Raw genomic sequence first — 19344 nt, forward strand, 5'->3', positions numbered from 1 at the left:
ATCAGTTTGGAAAATCTGGACCTCTTTACATATATTCTTATCTATACTGTCATGTATATAACATATCTGTGTAGATATTTGTGTGTATATGTATGTAATCAGCTTCTCCATCTAAAAAATGGGGATAATTATTCTTCCTTTACAAGTATCATGAGGTTTCACTTAGTAATTTCTGGCAACTGGTGTGAGATATTCTTAATAAATAACTACATATGGTGAGTGATAAGGTTAATTATTCTGCTATGACAGAAATCAATTACTATTAAATCATTTCTAGCTAGATAATGAGGCAATCTTAAAAATTTTGATTTGGTGAAACTGACTTGACAGAGTCACATTGGCACCATATGTTGGAAACCCAGGAGACTCTTATGGATATTACAGCATAGCTCACAGAAAGTCCCTGTGCAGGTTCCAAAGGACTGAAAGAGATTATAAAATAAAACATGCCAAATTTTAATTCTTTTTTTTTTTTTTTGGTATGCTTCCATTTGCCATTTGACTCAGCATGTTACTCTAGAAAATTATTTAATACCCAAATCACGGCATAGAATGAATTCATGGCTTTTCTCATGAAATGTGAGGTTAAAAATAATTGAAATACTAACTTGAAATAACAAAAACAACAACAAATATTTGATTTTATAATTCTAGCTTTTATGTTTGACTTCAATAGCAAGTACGCTTCTGGAATTAATAAGATTCAGAACTTGTTGATTTTTTGAGTCCATTATTCATGATATTTATCTTTGTTATTTAAGTAAGCATGTTAGGAAGTACACTTAAATTGATATGTAAGGAAGACTAGCAAATAAAGAGTGATTTGTGATGTTGAAACACTATATATACTTGAATGCTTATATCTCTCCTGCACAGGCAATATACTAGTAGTTGTCTCTCATTCAAAATTCAGTTTTGAATACTGAATTTGCCTCTCTTTGTTATTGACATGAAACGTAGAGCAGTATTAAGTAGTGTTCATGGATGGCTGGATAAGTAAGCCTCTTCCAATGGTGGAACATAGACTTTTGTAAAATAGGAAGTTCAAGCTTTCACATCAGTAGTGGAGTTTTAGACCATATGCTGCCAAGCTCAAAGGTAGCCAGGCTGAGCTTTCTGTGTCAAACTCATTATCTCTTACAACAAATGCAGTCTCATGCCTTCTGAAAACAGGAGATGAAAGTCTCAGCTTTCAGTCAAGGTCTGGTTTGTTAGTAATTAGGCTCTATAACACTGTGGAACAGTGTCTTTTTTTTTTTTTAAACCCATCTTTTTTTTTTTTTTCTCTGTTGAATCAAGGATCTTTCAAGTTTCTCTCTCATTCCTGACATTTTATTGCCAGCAGTTACAAATATACAACAGTTCTAACAGTAAGGAGAAACCTCACTGGAAGGTGGTTGTTTTTATCTGATTTGCCATTATGCAATGTTTGAATTTCTCCCTGCATTCTCTCAGCATAAAATAGTTACAAATTCATGAAAAATTTAGTTGTGCACTGTGGGTTGAATATTTTGATAGGAAAATGCAGTGGCCAAGGAAATTGAGAAAGATACCTTTCTTCCAAATCTGGGCGTTTCTTCTTCTCCAGCTCTTCTATTGTTTTCTACTCTAACACTTGTTTTACTTGTTTATTGCCTATGATTCTCCCTGCCTTTCCTTGTATTTGTTTTCTCTCTTGTTTTATTAATCACACTATATTAACTTCACAGAAAAGGTTAGTTTTATCTCAGTAGGTGAGAGACAAACCTAACCCTGCAAACAGGGCTCCCCTTAGGAACCATAAGCAGATTTTAAGACTGCTAATGTTTGTATACTGAACTGAACAACTGAATGTTTCTTGCTGGTAAACTCTGAGAGTTTTATATTTTCTTAAAATGTTTGTCCTAATTCAAGATGTGATCCTTAGCAGTGTAAGTCATCATTAGTCAGCAGAAATGGGAAATTCCTGATACTATGACTAAGTGGACTACCAGGGGTAAGCTTCTCAGGGTTTTATCAAATAGTTTTGCTGTTGTGATTTTGGAGAAAAAATATCTTTACCTCCAAAATTTTAGAGTGTTCCAAACTGCATTATAAATTGATTTAATGAAAAATAAGCTTCTAAGTATCTGAGTCATGAAAGAAAATAAGCCTCAGGAGCCTAAGTACTTCAGTACTACAAGACCTGAAAGATAGGTAAGTACATAATTTTAATTTCTGGGTCTCACCATTCTTTCACAGGAAGCCTGGAGGAGAGAATTGAATTTGGCCTTCACAGTCCCAGCCAAGAGCCTGATGCAACTTGACGGACATTTAACAAAACATTTCTTTAATCCAGTTCATACCATGCCCACTATTTGCAAAGAACCTCAAGTTCATGCATAAGCAAATTATGTGCTAACCATGTGTGGACCAATTCCTTATGCTTAGCAGAGTCTGTGTAATTCGGTGTCACAGGAGGTTATAAAATGTGTTGGCTTCTATTTTTAAAGGGATGTCTGTGAATAATTTAATTTGTGAATATAAATGGAGGTGAATGTTTGTAAAGACTAAGTTAAGCCTACACTGGATAATCTCCTCAAGCTCCTACAGTAATCAGAGGGGAGAGAGGTTCCTTTGGAGTATGTCAGAATAGGCACTTTTCTTTGCACTAACTCCAAATGATGCCAGGGAGAATCAGGTTTGCAAGAGCAGAATAAATCTCATGAACAATTAAGACTAACTCTGTGGTGAACTCTAAAATGCCAAGACAGAGCTCTTGTGCACTTCTATTAATTAACTAATGCAGTAGGAGAATAAAAATAAATAAATAAATAAATAAAAAGGCTTGATAGATAGTTATAGTTATACTGCAAAATTTTAGTATCTAATGCCAAATTTCAACTTGATGTGAAACTTTCCAGAATACAAGATGCCTTCACATTTTTTTGGCTACAGTCTCTCTGGAAGTCAGAGAATAGTTTCTGCCTAAAAATCATATACCTTATAGATCTTATAAAGTAGGATTTTTTCAGAAGATTTGTTCTTTTTTCTTCCTGGAGAATTCAACACCCAAAAAGGTTAGTGCTGTCTCAGAAAATTACCATTTTATACATATGCATTTTCTACCTTTTGCTAGCCCTAAGCAATCAGACCTCCTGAGACAAGCCCATGCTGAAAAGTAAAAGAAACAAAAGTTTTTATTTTGATGCTTGCCAGACAGAGTTCTTCATTGCCAATGCAGTATGTGGGATAAAGTTGATGTTGTTAGACCGTCAATATACTTAATAACTTAAACAGAAAAAGATACTTTTTTAGAAAACAATAACTTGGCAGAGAAAGAGGAGAGGGGCTGTATGGGTATGAATTCAGTGAACAAGAGAAGAGGGATAGTCCATGCAAACAGGAGAAATAATCATTAGTGACTTCTGGAAACAGCACAACTGCTGCTTACACAGACTGTGCGCTGTTGTGGAAGTGGAGTTGTAGTATGATGCTGGTGCAGCTGTCCTATGAGGAGAGGCTGAGGATCCTTGGTTTGTCTGACTCTGTCACATCTACCACTACCCATTAGGAGACTGAAGACAGAAACAACATCACCTTCTCATAGCCTTCTCTAAGCTGAACAAAACACTATTCCCTCCCTCTCTTTATCCCTCTCCCCCCCCCCCCCCCCCCCCCCCCCCATCATATGCTGGAGGTTGGCTTCCCAATGGAGGGGTAATCTTTTATAGAATCATCAAATTATTTAGGTTGGATAAGACCTCTAAAATTATCAAGTCCAACTGTTAATGTATCACTGCCAAGTCTACCAGTAAACCATGTCCCTAAGCACCATATCTACATATCCTTTGAATACCTCTACGGATGGTGACTCAACAGCTTTCTTGGGCAGCCTGTTCCAGTGCCTCACAACCTTCTAAGTGAAGAAATGTTTCCTAATATCCAGTCTACACCTCCCCTCCCTCCCATTGCTCAACTTGAGGCCATTTCCTCTTGTCTTACCACTTGTTGCTGGAGAGAAGAGACTGATCCCTACACCACTACAACCTCCTTTGAGATAGTTGTAGAATGGTGCAAAGAGTCTGACTAGACTTCATGTATAATTTGTTCCATATATTGACCAGTTCTAGAATAGATCAGTACCCAATCCTTTCTTTCAAGGGTCTCGTTTCAGTCATTCGATACTTTGTGTACAAGAAGTATATTTGCCTCAAGAACTTCAGCTCTCATTTGACTTGTAAAACAAAAAGTCCTTGCACAACCTCAAAGTTACAGTACTGATTATCTTCCCAGGATAAATAAATAAATAAATAAATAAATAAATAAATAGGACATTGTCCTGCAATCTGCAAGTGAAATTTGAACCTAAGTTTCTTCAGACTAAAATCATTACAACCCCTCCAGTACATAGATAAATGTTTCTGAGTTTTTCTTTTACATGATAAAACTATTATACAAAACAACAGAAACCCATTGTGTGAACAAAAGTAAAATTAACAGCATTTTATGTAACATGTAGTGATCCTCAATTTACTCTTTCCAAAAGTTTTACAAAAAAAAAAAAAAGAGAGAGAAAAGTATTACAGTTGTGCCTAGACATAGCAGACAGCTTGATATAAAGGATTTAGATTTTTTTGGAGGATAAATAAGTAATGAGGAGCTTGACAATTTTGTCAGCGTACTTCATTTTTTTTTACATATTTTGCATCAACTTTATAACAGAAGCTAGTCTAATCATGATAAAGTTAATCTTTTTTTTTTTTTTCTATAGAAATCTCAGCTTTCTAGGAAGTTGTACAGTGAATGTCCTTAAATATAGACCATTAGGTAGAAATATTGCTCTATGCTATCTGTCACAGCTTCTCTTAAAAGCTTTGATCTAAAAGGCCTTTGCTTTTATGGTTAAAAAAATAAAAGGGCTTGCAATGAAATGGTAACACTTCATGATCTCTGACACACAAATGTCATTTTGTGGAAGCTTTGTATAGAAAACAAAAATACTTTAAAATACCACCTCTAACTGGCTTCTGAAAGAACACATATTTCAGGTTTGAAGAACTAAATTGTTTTTCCGCATATAAACATTCATTTAGATACCACTCCCACACAGCACTGACTCCTCCAATAAAGAGTATGACTCACATCAGTGGTAGTGAAGGATATTGACTTTTCTTTCCTGCACTAAACATCTGTCATCAGGATTACAAAATTATTAACTAAGATATATCACAAACTAGTACCACTGGCTCCAGAATAGCTTTAGTTCAGTAGTTATTGAGCTCTCCAAGTCCTCTTCGGGTGCAAGCCTATTTTTATTGTCACAGTAAACCTATAAATGTCATTTGCTACCTCAGAAACAAAAGGATTTTAAGTCCCTTATATTGTCACATCTAAAGGCTTTCTTTATCTGTTAAATGCAATTCAGGCAAAAATACCAAATCCTAACTTTCTTATATAACTTTCAGAAACTCTTCTCTTATTTCTCTTCTCTTTCATATTTCTGAGACCCTTATACAAAAATCTTTTTAACATTAATATTCTTGACTACCTGAACTCCCTTTACTCCCTCCTTTTCCTCACTTTCCATTTTTTTCTATTTTATTATTATTTTTAAAATTTTATTCTACATATCGTCTCTGCCTCTTCAGGTAGTCACCTAGTCCTTAGCCTACCCCAAAAAGACCAGAATGCTGAGATACCTCTTTCTATTCTCACAACAGCTTGATTCATATCTGATTTACTCTACTATCGTTCTGTCACAAATACTTCTATAATGATCTCACGTGTAATCAATTAGGAAACAGTGTGCATCAAGTATTTTATGTTTATGGGGTATGAAAGCTGATGAATAAATGTTCATCTGTAATTTTTCAGGCATTCTTCCAGAGTGGAAAGAAAAGATATGTAGTTACATATGGCAGCTTAACCATATTTCCAAGGAAAACAAAAATTCCTAGAATGGCATATTTGTTCTATGAACAAGTGCATTCATGCATGTGCCAGTGCTACTGCTCTCACAGACAGCTAGATCTATATTTATAGTGCTGAAACGGAAAAACATGTACAATCATTTCCAGGCATGTAGAAACCCAGTCACAGGTGCTTTGAAGACTAGGAGTCGCACAGCTGTTAGTTTGTCGGGGTAAGGTCTGTTAATGAAACTGAATTGCTGGCTTATGGCAAATGAGCATTGCATGTGAATAAACTGATGGAGGTACATCAGTGGCTGAAAACCAACAATATGACAGAAAAAATGTTAGTTATAAAACACTGACCTGGGGGACTCAGATGGAGGGTTATGCCTAATTAAAGTAACTAGAGTCAAATACACAATTCAAACAACAACATCTGTTAGGAAACAAAGCAACTGAAAAAGCATTTATTATGATGCTGAGTTTTAGGAGTAATTCACTTCAGGCAGGTTAACTGTGTTTGTCACATAACCGCCAGGCATTTTTCCATGCTTTGATAATAGTAAGGCATGTATGGGATACTTAAAGACAGAATGCCTTGAAACAAAGGCATTTAGGCCCTTCCTGGAGAGCCAGCTGTGGTTATTCCTGTGTTAGCATAGAAGCTCATACCAGAATAGGAAAAAGTCATATTTCCCCTGAATCCTGCTGTCTCTCTTCTATCACTAAAAATTGTTTCATCTAAAATGGGAAAAGGAGTACAGTATCATAGAATATCCAACTGAGAGAATGATAGTTAAAGTAAGTCATATTTTGAAAGCCCCATGTAGGGGGTGGGAAATTCACTGTTCAGCTTTTCATTCTCTTTTCTTTTACAACTTTTTTTTTTTTTTTTTTTTTTTTGCTTCCTCAGAAGTACATTGATGCAAACTCCAGTGAGCCAAGACATTACTCTCATTACATGTAAGCAGCTGATTTATTGACTCCCAGTGGAGTCTCTCCATTGGCTTCAATAAGCTTCCAAAGAAATAAGAAATTTCCCCTTCATGTCAGTTTTCTCCTTTTAAGTATACAAAAGCAGTATAGAAAAAAAGAGAGGGAAGAGCCATGTGATGATTTCCATCTAAAATTTTTTCATTGCATTAGTCATGTTCATTCTTAAAAATTTAAATGAACAATATTCCCTTTCTTTCTTTCACTGTGATTGACACGCAAGAGCATGTTTAATGACACAGAGTTCTTAGATGTATTTATACACAGAAAATCATTTTTAAACTGGATTGAATAGAAGATCTACAAGGAAGAAGAAGAAAAAAGAAGGTTCAAGCAATCTTAATTTATGTTAATAGAACACTAACATGTTACACACATGTAAAGCTGGTTTTGTGATTCTCTTTGCAGCAGATAATTTCCTTCCAAAGAGACTAAAGCTTTTCTCTTTTTATATTAATAAAGAGACTTTCTTCCTTTTTTTTTTTTTTTTTTTTTTTTATTCTTCGCTTTTCTCATATTGACCATGGTGTAAGTCATTTACCTGTTTAATATTCTATGATAAAATAAAAAGAGAAGACAATCAGGAAGAAAATCCTAAAAAGGATATTTAGAGCAATATTTTACTGAATAAAGGAGAACAAAGGACTGAAAAACTTTAAAATGAGCTTTCCATTTATATATTTATCTTTTTTTTTTTTTTTTTTTTTATGTTTGAGAACATTTTCGTCACTTTATCTTCTTTTTACAAAATTGCAGTCTTTTCAATTGCCCAATAATAATAATCTCATCTGGAATTATTAAAACAGTTTTTGCAACTATATTTTTCTCACTAGTCTTTTTTCTCTTCTAGTTTGAAAAGATTAATACATCTGTAGAGAAAGTTTAGTTATTTGTATAATCCGTTTTACAAATATCCTAAGTCTCTGTACCATAAGACCTGAAGGAAGTCTAGACTCTAGTGAATCTACTTAGGCATTATTTATGCTTATAATTTTCAGATTTAATGCACAAAATTACATAATGTGTTATTTAACAAAGACTAACCTAAAACACTGGCTGAAACCTGTTTGAAACCTGTGCCAAAAAGCTAAATTAAATCATTCACTGTTGCATTATATTATCAACAGATATATACATAGGTCTTTTCAACTCTTATCTCTTAAAATGAATGAATAATTCTCTAAAGTTTGGAAACAGGAGCTAGGATTTTTATTTAAAGCCTTGGATTCTTTCATTTATTTCATAGTCTTCAGCTAGAGATCAAATGCTAAAGAGTTCCATGTTTAGTACACATAGATGCCATGTTAGCTTAAAACAAAGCTAGACAATGCATATGCATTTTGGTTTAGATCACTTTGGTCTTGGATCTCTCTTGAAGATGGAACAGGGTGGAGAATTTAAAAGCACACAGGTGAGGTAGTGTGAAGTGCCACCTGAACTGCCTGACCTCATTCCATACACATCAAGATCTCTGTTTGACTTGGAGCCATAATGCACAGCCAGCACACAGCACAAAGTCAAAGGCAGGAGCAGCTGTAAGAGAAGTTCCTACACGGAAGAGGCATGGAGTACATTGAATTTATGATTAATATATTCTGTATTATTTATGTAATTAACTTAATTAACTGAAATGTAACCAAATAAATACAAACCAGGAATTAAGATACTACCTGAATACATGTAGAGGAGAAAAAAAAAATATCTTCTAATTGACTTAATTAAAAACAAAACTTAATAATTAAATAACAGCAATGAAGTTTTCTAACTTTGCACAGATGTGCCCTTTGTGATATTTGATGAAAAATCATCCACCAAACACAATTGCATTATGTGGAACTATGTTTCTACACAGCGATTAAACTACGATATCTTTTCTTTCAACCGTGACATCTCTTTTCTGCACTGGAAGATCTGGAGAATATACAGGACTGGAGTTATCTCTTGATTTTTCCTCTGAATTAAAAATCTGTTGTAAGAGAGGTACAAACTTCTTGTAAGTTCTCCCTCTAGTTTTAAGCTATATATGATGAGAGACTTGCAAGGATGTTGAAAAAAATCTGCTAAATCAGATGGATATAGCAAGAATACAGTGAAATACAGAGATTCCAAAGCTTAAGGGTCAGTTTTCATCCTAACTCTTTATAAAAAGCTAAAATTTTCATAATTTTTTCCCAAAATAATAATTCTAAATAGATTTATTTCCAAAGCATTTCATTAAGGTGTCTTTAATTATTTCAGACTTCTTCAAATCAAAATGTTTAATTTTAATTTAATAAACTGTCCTGCTAGATTTCTATTAAAATCAGCTCTAATACTAAACATTTCAAGCGTCACATTGCTAATAGAAATGTCTCAGTTGATGTTTCTGATATCCCTACTTTCCACATTCTTTAATACATCTACAGTTGTGTTTCTGATGAAATCATATTGAGTTTGTATTTCTATCAGAGGGAGATCTACAGCATGTTGCTGAGACATAGACAATTTCTGCTGGCAAAAAAAATACTGAAAATACCCCATAACTGGAAATACCTTACAGTTTTCAAAGGTAGAGCACTGATAAGAAAATTCAGTTTTAAAATTTTTGATGTTTCAAAACTAAATACTCTGCACCTGTTCAAAAAAATAAAATAATCTTGGTTTCAGCTGATCAGCATATGACATTTAGATTTTTCTCAGACTTATTTCCTCATTAACAATTTGATTTTAAGAAAACTGCAGCTTCCTTTGTGTAAACAAACAAGCAAAAATCCAAAAATCTGTTGGTGATATTTGATTCCTAACTAGTTACCTTGGTAACATTTTGCATATATATTGCATTAACTAGCATGGGCTGGTGGAGGAGTATATGCAACAATATAGGTCTATTAATATGAACGTAAATTTTAGTAGGAATGCCAAAGAGCAAGCTTCATTTCTTCAACAGGCTATTATATTATGGAAATGTGTTTTCTAGCTGTTGTGCCTGTCTAGACTACTATCAGCAGCTTGTATTCATTTTGAAAGCCTGCAGCTGGTCCATGCAAAGTTTGCTGTTTTGCAGCCCATCTGCTCAAAAGAAGAGATCTGTAACTGCCCAGTTTGGAGTTATGCTCCCTTATCATTGTAGCTGTGGTTTCTAAGTAGAACTCTGACATAACGATGGTTGCTTTCTCCTTTTAGACCCCATTAAATTCACTTCTATCTGGGCAGTTGGCTATCTGGCCAGTGAAACCAGGGACAGCTGAGAATCAAGTGAAACCATTCGGGGAGTAGCATCCTTTCATTTCTGTGGCTACTTGATCCCTGAAGTCCCACTGAAACTGCAATGCTGACTGTGCTTAGGAGATGAGAAGGTGGCAATGAGGCCATGAAGTGTGAATAAATGAAGGTGTTAAATGCAGGAGACAAAAATAAAAGCCCATGCTTGGAACTACGTGCATTATACACAGCTAATATGCTATGACATTTCCAGGATCTCCTGAGCAAGGAAATCCTGAACTTGATCTTTAAGCAAAGTTTTAGAGAACGAGTCCAACACACTCTTTTCAGAAGTACTAGCTATGTTGTTAGTAAAATTTCAAAAACAAAAACACACAAAAACAAACAAACAAAAACATATTCCCACTATCCTTATTTTTAAAGATAGAAGTAGAATTCTTTTTCATTATCTACATTTCATTTAATATTCTGAAGGGGAAAATTTGACTGCAGCTCATAAATAACCACTTTCTGTGCGACCAAAATCCACAAACTGATTTATATTGTTTTGAGTTAATCTTGTCGTGTTGTAACTTACCCTTATTGGTATCAGCTGATTACCACTGATTTAAGAAGGAACTGGAAAAGATTATTGAATGTATATAACAGTTGTCTGTAATTAAAAGTCTCTCTTTAGCTACAGGTTGAGTATCAGGGCTCTGTAATGGGTTAATGTGTTCTTGATCAAACTCCTGCCAACCTGAGGCACTAAGATACTGATAGAGTCAGCAGAAATGGTAGAATATGGATAAGAGCGACTGATTAAGTGTTCTGTAGTAGTGTGTAGGAATTCCTTGCATGAATTGCTCTTGGCTAGTTGGCCACTGTAGCTTTTTCCCTTGTTCTTTCTCTTGCCTGCTTAGTTGTGACTTCTAGAACTTGCTGTTCTGCCTCTGCCTTCTTGTCCCTGTTATCATTTGTTTTCTGCTATAAATCTCTCCTGAGGCTCAGAAAAATAACTGCTAACCTTGCTTCTGATCACATTCTTTATACTAGTTCCTAGCCTGTGAGAGCTCTTAAACTCCTTTCTCATCTGGCTTGTGAATCCATGTCTTCACCATGAGGTTCTAGCCTCATTATAATCATCAGGACCAATGGTGCAGATGAACCAATGGTTCCTGGTATGATGAACCTTATACAACCAGTAAAATGATGAATCAGAACAAGAAATCAGTCAAAGCAAGTGATTTTGAATCCAGAAATATACTATGTACTACTAACTGACTTTCTATCTAGCTTTTAAATATTACTATACCAAAGTTAATTGAGATGCTAAAGTAACATAGCATTACATTCTCTCTCAGGGTAGTCCAGTTTGCATGGAATATGTGTATTGTTTTTTAAGGATTATATCACTAGAACAGATGGTCTCTCTACAGCATAGAACTTGACCTGGGTAAACTCTGCTCTTACGTATGGTATTCTTGGGGCCTTTAAATGTAACTTTTTTGTATGTGTATGCTTTCAAAGTGTTTGAGAAACAGCAATAGTTGAGTTGTAACCCATAAAAACACTGCTTCTGTAGACAGCATGACACTAAAGATAGGTTGCATACCCTGGGGAATGATTGGAGGTTATGCAAAAATATATGAAAATATGAGGGTGTGTGAGTAACATTGAATTGTGCTGGAAAATGAATGCAAAGAGCAGAAACACATGGAATAGTTCCCTAAAAGAGAATAAAGTGGTAGTTGGCAAACCATAGTAAAATCAGAAGCATAGCGAACGTGGAGGGACTTCTTCCCACCACTTTGAGTGCTGACTATCGTCAGAAATTACGAAAAAAGCAAGCCCTCTTCTCTTCTATTAAAGAAATGCATGTTCTTTCTGTCCTCTGTGGAAGAAGAGCGAAGGAAGAAAAGGCATCTCAAACACTTTCCCATGATTTACTTACCCTAGACAGGCTAGATATGACCTTTAATTTGGCTGGATGTGCATTGATTAGGACTGAATCTCATTAAGACAAAATCTACTGGGGGTGGTGCAAGAGAAAATATAATATTGATTAAAAAATAAAATAATCCTCCTCTCTCTCCCTCCTGACTGTCTTAGTTCATAATTAGCCTTCCCATCTAGCTTTCCTCCTACATGTTATGTAGCTGTCAGTCTAACAGGAAACACGATCATAAGAATGCAATTAGAAATTTCAAATTAGCAGTTAAGCACTGAAAAGGGATGGGAGAACCTTCATCATCCCCTATATGTGGCTTGACTGAAGCTTGATTGCAATAATGTGCGATAAAGACTTTTAATTCAGCATAAGAATACAACTACTATTATGCTACAGTTTGCAAAACCCTAAATATTTTTCTTATATGAGATGACCAATAAAGCTAGCTAATTTGCAACACTAAAAATAAGGTCGTTTTCTTCCTAAAATACAATAACAATATTGAAAGGGCTACTTCAGGCCCATGGCAGGATTATTTAACAGAGAAAGCCTTAAAAGGCAAACTTAGCCAATATTGTCTCTGTGTTATTGCTGCAGAAAAGGAATGAATCAGAAGTGGTAACATACCCCTCCCTCCTGGTTTATGTTTTGTTTTTTTTTAAGAAAGAGTGCTCACTTTCTTGATAAAGGATCAGACAGTAATGAGTAAGTGCCAAAACTATGCTTTATTTTATTTATTTATTTATTTTACAAGCTTCAGCACTGACAGTGATGAGTCCAAAGGATTTATACGTATTTATTTATGTATTTTAACAGCAGACAGACAGTTCAATTTCTACTTTACTTGGAGGTATTTGAAATTGTTTACCTAGCAGCATCAAGGAACAAGATGCAAAGTGTTAGCAGTTCATGAGTCCAGGGAAGGATTGTTTCCATGGGTTTGTTCAAATTTTATTTGAGACTATCAGCATCTGTTTTAGAATTTACAACATTGCAAAGTAGTAATTTAACAATTATCCTGTGCATTCTGGTTGCTACTTAGTCATAGGCAAATTTCATGGGAAAGGCTCTTAACAAACAACAACAACAATAAAAGGGTGGTAAATTTGGTGTATGAGCAAGTTAGTTTCTTCCTGAGAGAAAAATAATTTTAGCTGACATATTAAAAACATAAATGATTCAGTATTTGGGCTCTTCACAATGATCACTCACTGGGTAATGAGCAAAAAAAGCTGCTGTAAGCATCTTCAGTTGGCTTGTGTCACCGTAGGACAACTGACTTCACCCAAGTGATGCACTTCTCCTCTCTGTTAAGATCTATGCCAAGCTGAAAATTCAATAAGATTTATTTCTAATGACCATTTAATAGATTGCTAATTTTTTCATGTTTGAAACTCAGAGTTTCAAAAAGAGTTGTTCAGTGCTATGTGGTCTAAGAGACTTAAAGTCCAAAGCTCTCCTTCAGCTCAGTAAAAGAGAAAAAGCAACTCATGTGTGTCTGAGATGAAATAGTATTAGATGCTGTGGAGGTTTTATGCTTTTGGGCAGCTAAATTCCACCACAACCACTCTCTCACTCCTCTTCCTCAAAAGAATAGGGAGAGATGAAAGTATGATTGGAAACAAGAAGGCTCGTGTTGAGATAAGGATAATTTAATTAAAGGGAAAAAAAAGAAAAAGCAAAAGAAAAAGAGGGAAAAAACAAGCAAAGGCTGTAAGGAAGAAAAGAGGGGGAAAAAAGTCTTTACTTCCCATCAACAAGCAATGTTCGGCCAAATCCTGGGAAGCAGGGCCTCGATACATGTAGTGGTTGTTTGGGAGGACAGATGTCTGTAAAAAGCGTCCCCCTCACCCTCTCTCCTTCTCCTTTCCCACCTTTTATTGATGAGTGTGACACCACATGGTATGGAATATGCCTTTGGTCGGTTTAGGTCAGCTGCTCTGGTGATATCCCCTCCCCATCTCTTGCCCACCCCCAGCCTACTGGTCCTGGAGTGGAAGGGGCGGGGTGGTGGTGGTGGTGGTGGTGGTGGCGGCATAGAGGGAGTCTTGGTTCTGTGCCATTATTGCTTAGCAGTAGACAAAACACTGGCGTGATACCAATGCTGTTCTAGCTACAAATGCAAAGTGTAGCACTATATGGACCACTGCAGGGAAAGTTAACTCCATCCCAGCCAGACCCAGTACAGAAGCAAACCAGGTATGAGAGAAACTGATGGAGTAAAGGAGAGGAAATATGAATTTCAGAGCTTCTACTGGGGCTTACACTTTGCTGCAGACACGTTTGTCCTTGTGAAAATAGAATAACCGCCCCCCCCCCCTCCCCATAGGTTTGTTACCACCAGCAAAAGATTAAAGATGAGACAAATTTGTTATCTTTACTTGTTTTTGTTTGGTTGCTTTTAGTTTTTTCCCCCCATCTTCAGAAGTAGAAGACCAGAAGAAAAATAAAACGAAGCAGAAGGGCAGACATATAAGTGAAGTTAATAAAAGCTTTTCTTTGTTTTTGACAATGTTGTATGCTGTCTGACCATTTGTTCAAATGGTAATGAACAAAATCATGTAACAGTGGCCACACATGTTGAGTGGAGATAACAGCTGGGGAGCAGTGTTGAGAAAAAAAAAAAAAAAAAAAAGGAAAAAAAAAAAAGAAAAAAAAAAAGAGATAATATAGTTCATCATCTGAGAAAGGAAACCTGCCTCAGAAAACCCAAAGGCTGAATGGGAGCAATCTGTCATCTGGATAACAGTGACGTTATCATGATGGTGAAATCAAAATATGCCCAGATCCAAAGTGAGGTGGCGCAGTCCCTGTTTGCAATCATGTGTCAGAGCTCTGAAATCAGGAAAATATTCAGAATCTGTCAAACCCCTCATCGAGAAAATATTCAATACTTGTATCATCAAGGTTTTTAACATTGTAGGATTTCTGGTAGTCAGACATTTAAAACACTTTTTGGTTGGTTTGTTTTTAAACAATAAACTGTGGAAAAGCAAGATCCTACTATTACTTGACTAATAGAATGTTGCAATACTGAGCCTGAGGAAAAAGCAGGAAAATTTAAAGAACTTTGATGAATGATAAATCTTAGGTATATTAAGTGTTTGGGTCTCCCATCTTAAAAGCTACTTGTTTTCTTCATATCTTAGTGAAATTCAGTTCAGATATCTTCGGTCAATATGCTGTTTTGTCTGTTTTCAAAAACATTTAAACAGATCTATGGCATTCATTTAATTTAAATTAAAAATGGTATTTCCCTTTTTACATTTTTCCCATCACTGCAGGGGTTTAAGGATTCTTTTTAAAAATGGAAGACTTTTGTCTTGCTTTTTAAGAGATGTACGTTCTTCCTAGAACTTTTATTTCTGTCCTGTACTGTAGTTCACTTCTTCAGACCTAGTCATTTAGAAGAGTAGCTTTCCTACTCCCTTGCACTTTTCTGTTCTTTTAGTAAAAATTCTTTTGTCTTCCTTAAAGCCATAGTAAAAGAAACAATAGTGAGGATCTCCTTTGAGAGGCACATAATAAAATTCACTGTCAAATTCACATGAGAAATTTCCTAAAGGTCATTCTATGCTGCACTAAACAATGTTGTTAGCATGTCATTAGAAGATTTTTTTTTTACCTTTGAGGTTAGTGGATAACCTTCTATATGAAAGTCAGCAGAGAGAACCAAAAATATCTTGCAGAAATATTATTATTTCCTACCACCACTTAAATCTAGAAAAAATAGGAAGCCAACAACAGCCAGTAGGAACAGAGTGCTATAGTGTATAGTACATAGTACTGCATTGCTGTCTGGAAAAATCTAATAGAAAAATAAGCACCTCTAAGATCAGAGAAAAGAAAAAATGTAGGTCGATCTCTTGCTATTGCTAAAGATCTAGTTAACAAAATAATTACTTGACTTGTGTGCAAATAATCACAAATCCTTGGAGAACACAAAAAAAAAAAAAAAAGTGAAAAAACAAAATTCAACTTCTGTATGTCAGAGTTTAGTGTTGTGGATGAAATTAAAAAAAAAAAAAGAGGTAGACATTCTATTTCTCTTGAGAAGACTAAGCATTACATTTAGTAAACAGAAACATTACCCCAAGGAGAAATTGGAAACTTCAAAATGAGTTACAAATCAAACAGAAAACCAACACCTTATGTTAGATTTTTAAAAGCAGAAACTCAAAAAAAAAAAAAAAAAAAAAAGAGAGAACCCCATTATCAAAGAAAGGAGAAAAATGTTGATCTTAATATACATGTTCAGAGGTTTTTGTATGCTCACATTTACAGTTTGCAGGATCCATCAAAATAGTCCTTTTTTTTTTTTTTTTTTTTCCCAAGAAGATTACAAGGAGAAATAATTTATTGCTTGTTGTAATTTTGGATGAATTTTGGACAAAATGTGTTTTCATACTTGGAAATGGGCTTATGGGCTTGGAGCCATGCTCATATTTTACCAAAGAGCTTCAGGGAAAGATACTCAATATGAGATTTAGGCAGTTAAGTTCTTGCAAGAAAATTTGTGTTAGTCGAATCATTTGACCTCTGGTGCAAACTACAGTTATAAACACATACATTTATCCATATCCATAGACATATATGAATGAAAATAGGACTTTGGTATTCCTGGTGTTAGCTTGGGTTTATTTAGGAGATCAGGAGATCTCCTTAGAGACTTAGAGACTTAACTATTGTCTCTAGAGATCTGTTAGCTTTTAAAATTTTCAATTTAAGGTGTTTTTTTTTTTTTTTTTCCCCCAGCATTCTCAGCAGCTGAAGAAGCTCTATCGCTGTCTGCAGGGGCAATGGCAGTAACTCCTAGATCTGTAGGTCAGATCTTTATCTCTGTGGTTTATTGGACACATGTTCTTCTTCTGACCAGTAATATTATCTGATGGCATTTCCGCAGTTTATACATTTGATGGATTGCCCTATACAGATGGAGCAACAGCAACCAGAGAATGCAGCGAGTGAACAATGATGTGACGGTTGGACCAACTGCTGGAGCAGAAGAAGGGACTAAATGCTCAGGGGCACTGCCTGAGGCTGCCTGGGACTTCCAGAATTTGTGCAACACTCACAGTGACATACCAGCACAGCTTTCCATGGCTAGTTTCAATGATGTCTTCTGGCACATCTTCCAGGCCCCCATGACCCCACATTGTATGGAAAAAGGGGCAGCTAGAAACCGCACTTGTATAAGTGGAGGATGCAGAATTCCAGGAAGGCAGAAACTGTAGGCTTGTGAGTTTTGTGACAGGATGAATGCTCTTTCCCTGCTTGCACCTGTGCATTTACAGAATGTATTTAATGCCCCTATAAAAGATGAGGAGAAACAAGTTTTCTCACAATATATTAGGGACACATCAGAGTTTTGAGTCGGGTTTTGACCAGATGACTTCCAAAGGTCACTTCTAACCTAAATGATTGTGCCATACTACTCAATCATTCAATGATATTATCATATTTGAACTTTCAGAATTACAGGCACGAATAATCACGTGTGTATCCTACAGATTCTATTCAATCAAGAGTAGTGGATCAACATCCCTTGAGGCACTGGGATTAATATTTCCATGCTCTATTGCTCCCATTCACGAATTTAGGTTGGGCAAATGGTGAACAAAATTACAGACGCAAGCACACGCACGCATCCTGTGACTCCCAAAATCAGAACCCTGATCCTGTATCCTCCATAAATATTTTCTACCTCACAGCAGGATATAATCCATTTTTTTCTCCTACTTATCACACACCATCATCCTTTTAGCTGGTCTCATTCTCAGACATACCTGAGTAAATCTCACCACTCCAACACATGGAATATGTCCTACTCCTATTTTCTGATTAAGAAATATACTGTGAGTTTGGAGCAATTAAAATGCTGCTTCTATGTACCATCTTTAAATGTTTTGTATATCACCAGTAACACATTGCAAACAGTGCCATGAACCCTCTTTCATTCTGTGCATTAAAAGTAGCTATATTTTCAAAATTATCTGTACATCTTAACTGCCATAACCTCAATACTTGATGTTGATTCATCATCCATGAAGAACTTTTGATAAAGAGTAAATATCTCTACCTTCCATGTCACAGGTACCTGTTGAACAGGGCTATTTTGAGCCTATTATGCAGGTGAGTGTTATGTGAAATAGATACCATCTCCCCATAATCCAGAAAAGGTATTTGTTTTTTCCTGTACTCAAATTTCCCTAAGAATTTGCTCCAAGGAGGTAAGTACCTCTAGTCTTTTCCCATCTGATGTTAGACATTAGATATCCTAAGAGAACTTTGTACTACCAAAAGAATGATAAGGAAAACATAGCTATCTGCTTTATAGGATTTGGGGTTCACCAGTTGATCTATAAAATCATTTGCTTAGGGAATGGCACCAATCTGTCTTGAAAAATTGCTCTGGCAATTTATACTTGTTCAAATTCACAGACTTTAGTGAAGCTAATCTTCATTTAAGAACATATGTCAAGTCAATCAACTTGATTTTAAGGTATTAAATTGTTCATCGTTCATACTTATTCATCTTTTTACTATTGAATATGTATTTTGTGACTAATAAGAGACCCACTTAGTATATTTTGAGCACATTTTTTATGCCAGCATAACATGAAATGTGTACAAATAAACCACAACTGAAAATGAACAAAAATGTTGTAATGAATTAAATGAACATTTTTCATTTTGAATTTTCTCATTGATACATTTACACAAAAAATAAATGTTTCATTTAAATATTTTTTTCCATTTCTTATAAACTGTATTGTCCAACAGAATACTATCTAACTGTAAAATTTCAATCAACTACAGAAATTAAATTTTGAAGATTTAAACATTTTTCTCAACTTTTTGCTAAAAAGATAACATTTTTGCCTGAAATGAGCAGTTTATATGCCTTCACTGACTATACATCCCTGCTACTGAAATCAGACCATTTGTATGAAAAGCAATATTTTTGGATCAAAATGAGATTCCCCCCCCCAAAAAAAAAAAGTACATTTTAAAAAATTCTAACAACTTTTATCCAAACTTAATTATTTTTCAAAACCTATGTTCTCTAATTTATATCAAGATGCTTTTTATCACATTCTTTGTTTCACAGTCTGATGCTTTCAACTAAACTAGCATGTACAATTTGTAAGAACAAACGTATTTGTATTAAAAACACTGAAAGTTAATTTAAACATGCAGTTTCTTTTTGCAAATTATGAAAATTAAAAATAAGATGAATTTTGATGTGTCTTAGAGTACTTTTATGTCTGATCCTCAGAAGACATTAAGTCATTTTTAATGAATCCATATTTACTAGTTGTAATAGTCACATTTGCAGTGCTAACA

The 19344-nt window shown here is 35.1% G+C and overlaps 1 protein-coding gene and 1 long non-coding RNA gene across 3 annotated transcripts in view; one reads left to right on the plus strand and one right to left on the minus strand.

The window, feature by feature from the left end:
• CNTN5 (contactin 5) overlaps positions 1–19344 on the minus strand; it is a 670764-nt gene that overhangs the window by 608428 nt on the left and 42992 nt on the right. The window lies entirely within an intron of this gene.
• On the plus strand, positions 2029–17986 carry LOC121063603. Its single transcript, XR_005816084.1, has 3 exons — positions 2029–2175; positions 16753–16821; positions 16931–17986. It is a non-coding gene; the product is annotated as an uncharacterized LOC121063603 (long non-coding RNA).

Source organism: Cygnus olor, chromosome 1 (assembly GCF_009769625.2).
Source record: "Cygnus olor isolate bCygOlo1 chromosome 1, bCygOlo1.pri.v2, whole genome shotgun sequence".
Lineage (NCBI taxonomy): Eukaryota > Metazoa > Chordata > Aves > Anseriformes > Anatidae > Cygnus > Cygnus olor.